At 38.6% G+C, this 10,623-nt stretch overlaps 1 pseudogene; it reads left to right on the plus strand.

Moving 5' to 3' along the window:
• The first annotated feature begins 9,594 nt into the window (after positions 1-9,594).
• Positions 9,595-10,263, plus strand: LOC147879620 (germin-like protein 1-1 pseudogene; annotated as a pseudogene).
• The last annotated feature ends 360 nt before the right edge of the window (positions 10,264-10,623 follow it).

Below are 10,623 nucleotides of genomic sequence, written 5' to 3' on the forward strand. Positions count from 1 at the left end.
GGCGAGGAAGGATGAGCTGTGCTGAGGTAGAGTCGGAGAAGAAATGGAAGCAGAATGAGACTTTTATGAGCAGCGCTTCAAAAACGAAATGGAGGACACAACGTAGAAGAAAGGGAAGCAGGATATGAGGTTTGGGAGGAGCGGGGAGGCTTTTATGAGCAGCTTCAACATCCAAATGGAGCCCAAGGGAGGACTGAGTCGTTCCACGCAAACGTGTGAGCGAAAATAAAAGCCAAGTCTCCTCCTCTTATCGCTCTGCCGGCCTTGCTCCTTCCTCTTGTGGACGCAACTGTGGGCCAACGAGTGTTCCCTGCACGGGATGGTCAACCATCAAAATGATATGACTTTTTCAATTAAGGGCTTAAATCATAAGTTGTACTCCATTCGCAAGGTAGTATAAAAATAGAGCGTAGTTAAAAGGGGTAGAATCTTTAAATTCAAGGTTGATTTTACAAGAGTATTATGTAATACATAGTAAAACAATATAATTCTATATAATATTATACTCGGGTAGAATCTTTAAATTCAAGGTTGACTAGTGCCAAACCCGTGGCTTTGAGACAGACTCCGTTTCAACTAAATCTTCCATAATAATTCTATATTATACTCGGGAGTCGGCATGCCATTACATTTAGCACTACACGAGGTAACTTTAACATCCTCGCAAATATGTATTTTCATCTTCCTTTGAACTTTCCCTCGTGGAGCATTGTTTCCGAGCTCCTTGGACCTCCTATGTAGAAGCATACTTGGCCACTTCGCATGAGCTGAACCACACCCTCCTTCGAAATATACCCAACTCAGCCACCCCTTTCCTAGATGCTACACCCTCCTCTGCGCACTCTCATTCCCTCCTCTCGTGCTCCCTTTCGATACTCTGCTTTGGAAGTCGCTTCACATTCCCACAGGGTCCTTCTTAGACTCCTCTTAGTTGGCGAATTCACCCAAATTGGACTTTGGAACTGTTGCAATTGCCTTTTTTCATTCCATAGTGCGAGTACGACTTCTTATGCTTTTTCTTGTGATCGGGTTGTTCTTTGTGATGCAGTTCTCCTTCCATCGGCAGAAGTCAAGGTTTTGTTCATTCACACATTATATTGCTTTGAGGATATCAGCATATCCCACCACTCTATAAAGCTGCAATCCCGATTTTTGCCATTGCAAATTGTTGTAACTTGGTTGCAAATTTACAAAACTGGGCCACTTTCTGCTGCATTGTTAAGTACTCTTCCATGAGCCCCATGTTTTAGCGGCGAATCCCAACAGCCTAGATGACTCAGCTCTCATATACTCGAGTGTACAAGCCCAATCTATGACTATCGACATACATATCATTGGATGTTACTGCCTAGTCTCTTTAAAAATGTGCCTGGTCTATATATATATATAGAAGCAACGATCGGCCAACATAGTGCATACAATTGATGTTTGGCAAGGTCGTTCCATAATCCTTGTCTCCCAGAGGCGCGCCATTAGGTAGAAGCTAGCACTCTATGATGTTTGGGGATTTGGATCATTAAATTTTTGAGAGGCCTCAAGTGAAGTTGAATTCACCCTAGGAAAGAACTTCCGACATTCGCGAATCGCCCTGGATGGTGGAACTTGCTATTTGGTTGTTCACAGCTTACTGAATCTCAAAGATATCAATATTCTAGTTGTTTATTGTCAATCGTAGTGCCTTTTGCCCTACACCTTGTCTCACTGTGATGATCGTTAATCATTATAAGTCGAGAGGAAACATCTTGGCTTGTGATACTTACAATCTGGCAAGCATGCGTGATAGCGGTAGATCTTGGCATTTGCAAATTTTTTTGAAATTGCATCGCCGCCCACTTATTCTAACTGGGTGTTTTGAGCATAGAGCAATTAATTAGAATATCACACTCGATTGATATTGTGAGAATGCGTGATGCTATGACCAATCGTTTTGTGCTTAGAAACTTTAGAAGAGCATACTGAAGTGATACCATGGGAATGAGAAGGCAATGTCTCACTGTGATGATCGTTTATCATTATAAGTCTATATATATATATATAGGAGCAACGATCGGCCAACATAGTGCATACAATTGATGTTTGGCAAGGTCGTTCCGTAATCCTTGTCTTCTAGAGACCCGCCATTAGGTAGAAGCTAGCACTCTATGATGTTTGGGGATTTGGATCATTAAATTTTTGAGAGGCCTGAAGTGAAGTTGAAATCACCCTAGGATAGAACTTCCAACATTCGCGAATCACCTTGGATGGTGGAACTTGCTATTTGGTTGTTCATAGCTTACTGAATCTCAAAGATATCAGTATTCTAGTTGTTGATTGTCAATTGTAGTGCCTTTTGCCCTACACCTTGTCTCCCTGTGATGATCGTTAATCATTATAAGTCGAGAGGAAACATCTTGGCTTGATACTTACACTCTAGCAAGCATGCATGATAGCGGTAGATCTTGGCATTTGCAAATGTTTTTTGAAAGTGCATCACCCACTTATGTTCTAACAGGGTGTTTTGAGCATAGAGCAATTAGAATGTCACACTCGATTGGTATTGTGAGAATGCGTGATGCTATGACCGGTTGTTTTGGACTTAGAAACTTTAGAATAGCATATTCAAGTGATACCATGGGAATGAGAAGGCAATGCTAGCACCAAATCACATTTTCTAGACTAGGGGATTGATTTTTGTGTTCTTCAACTATGGAGATGCTCAGAGTACAAAATCATGCAACTTTTATAGCATTAGAACTCACAAATCTTCCCTCTTGCTACACACAGTAGAAGAAATCATCTTCAATGATCCAAATGCTATCCGACGAGTTGATAAGCGTTGCAGGGTGTGCGTTCAGAACTTACATCACCATGTGGGGGCATGTAGCATTGCCTCTCTCCTAGTAGTCTTTCTTCTTGTTTTCATTGATTGCAAGGAGATAGATAGAACTCATAAATTTGTTACCCACTACTCTATAGAGCTGATTTTTTTGGATTTGATCGATGATGGCTTGAAATGCTATCTTTAATCAAAACGCCTACAAATTTGAAGAACTGACCTACACACATTAGTAAGATGCAAAAGCTTGTAAGATTCGTAAGTAAGATATAGAAGATCGTAGGTAAGATATCTCTTGAACATAAGAGCTATAATATTACTTGGGAACATGTGTAGAGGCTTCTTGATGATATATATATATGCCTGAGTCTTAAATAATACAGCCTCGAATTTTAGTTTTGCCTCATTTTGAAGCCATATTAATATATCATGTGTGCAATGCAGGTGGGAGTGGTGGGATGAATTCGTGAAGATTAACTCATGAGCTATGCAACAATGGAAATACCAATGGGCTGCATGTGAGTACAAGGTTTTTGAATGCAGTGTAAACAGTCTAAACATCACTTATAATTTTGTCTAAAGATCACTAATACAAATTTTTTGAATGTAGTGTAAACAGTCTAAAGATCACTAATAATTTTGTCTAATGTAATCGTTATTTTAGTAGGGTTGAACGAATCTGGAGCATCATATCAAGGAGCATTTTAAGTTCATGAATAAGGTAAGAAATGAGGCTCACCTAAAATCTTTATTCCTTTCGTTAATCAATATCTTGATTAAAGTTTTGGAAAGAATGGTTCACATTTACTTCACAACTTTCATTTTAATTGGATTTTATCATTTCTTGAAAGTTGCTAAAGTAAGCATTATTTTAAGTTATACGTCATGCCTCAGAGTTTTGAGAGGTGTTTATTATAGCTATGATTATAGCTTCTAAAAATAGAATTTTAGGCTTCAGCCTTGCATCCTTATGTGAATGTTTTGTAGGCCTAGTGGTTTGACAAAATTGCATAATGGCCCCTCTCTTCCTAGTTCTTTGCCCATAGTTGATTAGATTTTTCTTATATCAGTAACATGTCGCATCAAAGGTTGGTTGATGCTAAAATGCCTTATATATGGGAAGAAAAGCTGTCAAAATTCACAGTTATGAGAGGAAAAGAGAGTGCTAGTGATGCAAATCTATGGAGAGATTTCAAACAAATAGCCTTTATGGTCAATCAAAAGTAGGTTTTTCAAGCATGCTTATGCCCATGTACATAAAGTCCTAAGAGTTTGATCTTTTTCTTTCTAAAAAATGCATGTAACTATCCTTTTATGTTTCTTATTCTATAATACAAGTTCTTTGACATAAAAAGAGATGCAAATCTATTTTTAGTCTTTAGGTTTTGCCATTGGAAATTCATAGATTAAAAATTAGGACTATAAAAATATTCATTGTCTAGCTATAGCATTTTATAATTACTTGTGAATAATTGAATTTCTCATTATCTTAGAAATGTGAAATATTGCCTTAAAATTACTAGTTGAAAACAATGACTCTCCTTTGAATCCCAGCCATGTGAAATAGTCTTTAAATTCATGGTTGGAAACAAAGATTACCCTTTAAATCCCAACCATGTGAAAGCTTGTGTTTAAATTCTAGGATGCTTTTTCAAGATACCGATTGGACTAAAATCTCGTCTTTATATGACATGGTTCAAAAAAAAATTTTGGAGCACTAGGGCCAATGAATGTTCCCTGGACACTATTATGGCATTGCCTACAATGGATCAAATGGTCAATCATGTTTATGTAACCAAGGGAACAAACACACTCTTCAATCATGATGGCAATTACAAACTATCTATTGCCCTTTTGTCCTCACAGATGGCGATACCTAATGCATGTAATATTTTCATTCCAAAAATTGTTTAATCTCATGCTCATGTTTTGAGTGCAGTGATACATGATGTACTATCCGATGTTCCTCATAGACGTACCAGTGTACTTAATGGACTTGGATATACTCAAACAACCTTGACCTTTCTTGCTCATCGATATTTAGGCATGATTATGATTTATGAACATGTGCAAGGAATATCAAGCCATGTAATAGGACATAGTGCAATGCCATTTAAAATGCAGGTATATTATACAAGTGGTCCATTTAGTTACCTCGTGTGGAAAATAAAACATCCGTTTTTTAAAACAAAAGCAATTTTTTTGTGCCCACAAGCAAGCATGGTAGCTTAAATGTTGTTAATAGGGTCCCAAGTCAATAAAATGTATCTTATGTTAATAGGATCAATGATCATATTATTCACTTTAAAAAATCATTTTCAGTTGAATACTTGGTTTACATCGAACTCAAAGAGATATTTGAACATATGGATTGTGATAATCTAGCATTTCTTAGAGTAGAAGTCCTATTAGTAATTTAGTACTATTATGATTTTAAAAATGTGTTTGAGAATATTCTATCATCAAGTTTTGGGTCGGACAATAGACAATTTATGTCGTATGATTTGTGGCACTTCTTCTAAAGATGATTGCATCGAGTGCATGATGGGAAACATCATCATTGTCTATGAGAGAACATCATGCAATGCTGACATGAAGAAAAATTACCAATTAAAATGTACCTCCCCTGGGCCTTGGAAATCCCATTAGTTCAGGGATTGGGGAGGGATTTAAAATGGCCATTTTAAATTGGTGAATTAATACATTTCATACTTTTTTTTTGGCTCCTTAGAGCGATTTAAGCCACTCTACTCATGAATTTTTCCGATACCCGCTACAACAGGTTACTGCATGATAAAAGGACTCACCATGCGGTAACCAGGTAACAACACCTCATGGTGTAAGAGCATACCACACGGTACAATATATATCTCCCGATAAGGCTTATATACCATGTGGGCTTTAGTTCAGTATCGGTGGTATGGTTAATCAACCGTGTAGTACCATTTCTTATATATAATGGGCGCCCACCTCATACTGTTTGCATTTCTGAGATTCTAGCTCTACTTGGAGTCTCAAAAAACACAAAGAAGGACAAGCAAAAAGGTTAAACAAAGCTTACAATTTTTTTTTAAAGTTTTGTATCCTTTTAAAAAGTGTCCAAGTGTCAGTGGTGGGCTCGCTCAAGCTAGCTCATATCTACCCACACTAGGATGCAAAATGGATGAAAGCAAAACTCCTAGTTTACAATTTATCATTTGAGATTTTAAAGGATTGTTTTCATAAAGCAAATAATTTGTTTTAAAAGTCATAAGCTATATGTAAAGAAATCACATGTTTAGTAGTGATAAGCTATAATCATTTTAAAAATAGTTAAAAAAATTGATGTTTTTGAAAGAAAGTATCTACATGCCAGTGGAGAGTCCATGTATGATCACTCATAACTACTCGCATATGGATACAAAATATGTATGGCACATATTGTGCCAGTGGGGGGTCCGCATATGTCGACCCGTAACTACTTGCACATGGATGTAAAATATTAGATAATATATTATAGTTAATAGTGATTTATTCAAAAAAGAGAAATACTTGAGTTTGGTTAGTACATTGTGGATCGCTTTTGCCACTTGATAATAGCTCATTGAAAGTCTAGGTGGTTGTGTAGCTCACAATTGCCAGCTTTCATCAACCCGCAAACTACATGGTAGAGATCGTTATGGACCACACTTGTCTAGTTACTAGCAAGCCTCAATTCATGGCATATTATAGCATGCATTGCATTATAATTTGTAATACTTTACTTTCAATATAGTTAACTAAACTTATGTTACATACATTAGGTTTGTCTAACCTAGCTAGGTGTTCTTTACTTTGTAGATCCAAACAAAGAATCTTCTTAAGTGCACATGTAAGTATCACTAGCTACTGCACTAGTATGTGTGAACTATCGACATTCTTGTATAGAGAATGATGTCGCAAATGATAGTGCAGATAGATGCTTACTCGGGAAAAGGCAACTTGCCATCTCACGCCTATTTCCATTGGTAGATGGCCATGTCTATAACCATCCAATTATGTTGGGATGAGGCAAGATGATTGGATAGTTGCTCCGCCATCTTGAGGTATAGCACAAAGCATTGTTTTTGGAAGACATATTAATGACATGTTCTTGTTCCTATTTTGATTTTTTTTCAAATTACTACTAGCATGTGAGGGTTTCTCACAAATGCTTGCACATTTTGTTTTTTTTTAATTTTATACCATAAAATCAGGGTTTAGGGTTTAACTTGTCCAGTAAGTTACTTTTGAATCTTGCAACTTGAAGTTAATACCACCCTTAAAATTCAAAATTTTAGAGTCTTTAAAGTCAATATTCACTCCTAAATACTAGATAAGATTTATATATATGATTCAAATGATCAAGTTTATTTCAAAATAGGATCTACATAAGAGAGTTTGAGCTTCTCTTATTTTTCCCTACTTGCATATTAGTTTTGTCTATCCCAAAAGTGACTTAGTCCTCTATTTGGTGCATCCCTTCATAATTAATATACTTAACTCTACAAAGAGTGAGCTGGAAAACACAACAACTTCTAAAGTCACTACTTAAAGGCTAATGCAATGACGATCGTTGCTTGAAGCCCAAAAGTGTAATGTGACTAATTCTGACTGGAGCGACCTTTTTGAGTGTTTAACACATGCACCTAAAGTTTGGTAGAATGCTAGGACTTGACCCCCCAAAGCGAGAGTACGATGCTTCAAACAGCATTGTACCTTGCCCATCAAACACCGTAGTGTTAGTTTCATTAGGGATATCAACTCTAAGCTCTTATTCATTGCACGAACTCGTACACACGGATTCCTTGAGCTTAAATCAAGTCTTCTTTTTTCTTGTCCCACTAAGACATAAGAATGGCATCAGTATTCATCACAACATAATTAAATTGAAAGTTATTTCTAGAAATTCAGATGAATCACAATGTATGTTCTCTGATTTGAATCCAAATTTTTTGTTTATAGTCCTAAAGGCATCTCCTAGTAGAATGGCTTTCCAATTTATTGGTTCCCCTATTGCAATATGAATGCATTTGAAAACTTTTTTCTAGCATGGGGGCAATGAATGAGGAGGTGAAAAATGTCTTTAGTTAACCCAGTACACCTCCTTCATCTTTCATCACCTCTCCCTATATTGAATCCTCTTGCATTAGTCCACACAACTTTGTAATTAATGAGCCAAGTTAAGCAAGACATTTTCTCAAGTATCTTAGTTTTCATAGTTTTCTAAATCTTTCATTACATTGTTCCTGTTGTCTTGTAAATTCCACCTTACATTAAAATTTCTAAAAATGTCCTCAATGTTAGAAGGAGTGGCATTGGGAAAAAGGATGAACTTCCCACCAGGCTAAGCTGAATTAGGAAAAAGGTTGAATTGCCCACTAGGTTGAGCTGAATTGGGGAAAAGGTTGAACTTCCCACCTTACATCAAGAAGGAGTAGAATTGGGAAAAAGTCTGAATTGCCCACTAGGCAAAATTCTCTGCAATATATCAAAAAGGTTACTCCTTTCCAGTAAGTCCTACCTTGCCAAAGCTTCGATATGTTTAGCACTAGAGTCTGGCATTGATTTTTCCAAGCAAAATCCCTTCTAATTTTTGGCCAGGAAAGGAGATATGTATTATGGAAAAAAAATGATAGGTGTGTTATTGGCAGCGATCTCATTGATTCAACTCTTGAACTTCAACGTGCTTTTTGTAATGACATCAAAAGTAACTTGCAATCTTGGTTTTTTAAAAATCATGTGTTGGAGACTTTAAAATCCTTGCACCCTCCACATTTCCTTCAACTCAAGAGTTGAAAAGCTATGGAGGAAATGAACTAGGAGTGTTGGTACAACAGTTTGGAAATGATGCAATATTAGTGGATGGCACACATGTAGAATGCTTGATTGATGGTAGAGCATTGAAGAGGGAATATCATATTTTTAAAATACAAGCAGCACGAGATTGGAAAGGCAAAGTGTTGAAAGATACGTGGTGCTTTATTGGTAGAAATGAAGTGCTACGTGAGAAATATCCCATGCTTCTTCGAGTTGTAGAAATTGCAATGTTGCAATGCAATAGCATAGCTATTTGTGAAAGGGGATTCAGCATTCAAAACATCATTTCAAACAAGTTGAGAAATAGATTGGAAACTAAGAACTTGGATGCTCTTATGCGAATTTCAACTGAAGGTCCAGCTCTAGCAGAATTTGATTTTACGCAGGCTATACAGGTATGGTGCAATGCAACAAAAACGTGCGGACATGCATATTCTGAAGTCGTATGAAAGTGTATCATGGATTCCTTCTCCACATGTTTTTCTGAATGTATTTTCTGCATCTACATTTTCATGATTGTATGAGCAACTATCTTACTTCTTGCAACATGTCCATTCACATTTCCATAGCTTCAATATTATCTACAATTCCTTTAAAATCATAAATTTAAAAATTTTAAATTGTTAGGATATGTGGATGCAGTTTTTCAAAAGCCTTGATGACAAAGGATATGTAGATCCATATGTATCTTGTAACATTCGTTGGCCCATAGTTGCGTCGACAAGAGGAAGAAGCCACAGCTGCGTGACAAGATGCGGCAGCAGCGAGGGAACTATGAAGACTTCGCATGAGCCTCAAGATATAGATTATTATTATAAGCACGTTGTGTGCAACGACTCGGTCGTCCCTTGGGATTCATAAAAGCCTCCCCGCTCCTCACAAACCTCATTCTGCTTGCATTTCTTCTCCCACTCTACCTGAGCAGCTCAAGCCTCATATCCTGCTTCCATTTCTCCTTCGCCATGGCCTCCTCCTGCACAATATTGCTGGTCTTGTTTTGTTGCTTAATTGCACCCTCCATGGCTTCTGATTCTGACCCCCTTCAGGACTTCTGCGTGGCGCTTACCGCCGGCCAGCATTCCAATATCGCCCTCAACGGTCTGCTTTGCAAGAACCCGGCCCAAGTCACCGCAGCAGACTTCCGATCCCCCTTCCTCCGCAACCCCGGCAACACCTCCAACCACCTTGGCTCCGCCGTCCAGCTCGCCTCTGCCCTCACCTTCCCCGCCCTCAACACCCAGGGCCTCTCCGTGGCTCGCATCGACTTTGCTCCCAAAGGTGGCCTCAACCCACCCCACGTCCACCCCCGCGCTTCCGAGGTCCTTTTCGTCGTCCAGGGCAAGCTCCTCGTCGGCTTCGTCAACACCACCAACTCTCTCTTCGAGCAGACCCTCCACGCCGGCGACCTCTTCGTTTTCCCCCGCGGCCTTGTCCACTTCCAGCTCAACGTCGGCGATCACCCGGCCGTTGCCATAGCCGCTCTCAACAGCCAGAATCCCGGGGCCTCTCAAGTAGCCAAGTCTCTCTTTGCAGCAGAGCCTCCGCTTCCTGAACAAGTGCTGGAGACCGCTTTTGGCATCAGCGAGGATGCGGTCGAGGGATTGATTGCCGGAGTCAGCACGACTCTCTAGTGAAACGTCACCCCATTCATTATTTTGTTCAGATTTCATTGATTCATCAACATTCTTTCATACCGTAAAACTATTTGGATTCACAACTGTGTCAGTGATCGCCTTTATAATATGACCTTGCGGTACAATATGCATTGTTCTCCTTTTGCATTCCAATGTTCAACATACTTTGCTTGCAAGGCGGTTCGGCTTTTACGTCTCGCGTGCCGTAATGTGTGCCAACGAACAACATGCACAATTTGCCCTAAATACCACTCACGACTTTCGGTGGAGGGACAGTCGGAAAAGAAGAATGTCAACCTATGGATATTCAAAGACTAGTATTTAATAGTTCATGAACATATTGGTTTCATGATAAGA

Source organism: Dipteris shenzhenensis, chromosome 33 (assembly GCF_047967505.1).
Source record: "Dipteris shenzhenensis isolate YYH24624 ecotype China chromosome 33, Dip_SZ_1.0, whole genome shotgun sequence".
Lineage (NCBI taxonomy): Eukaryota > Viridiplantae > Streptophyta > Polypodiopsida > Gleicheniales > Dipteridaceae > Dipteris > Dipteris shenzhenensis.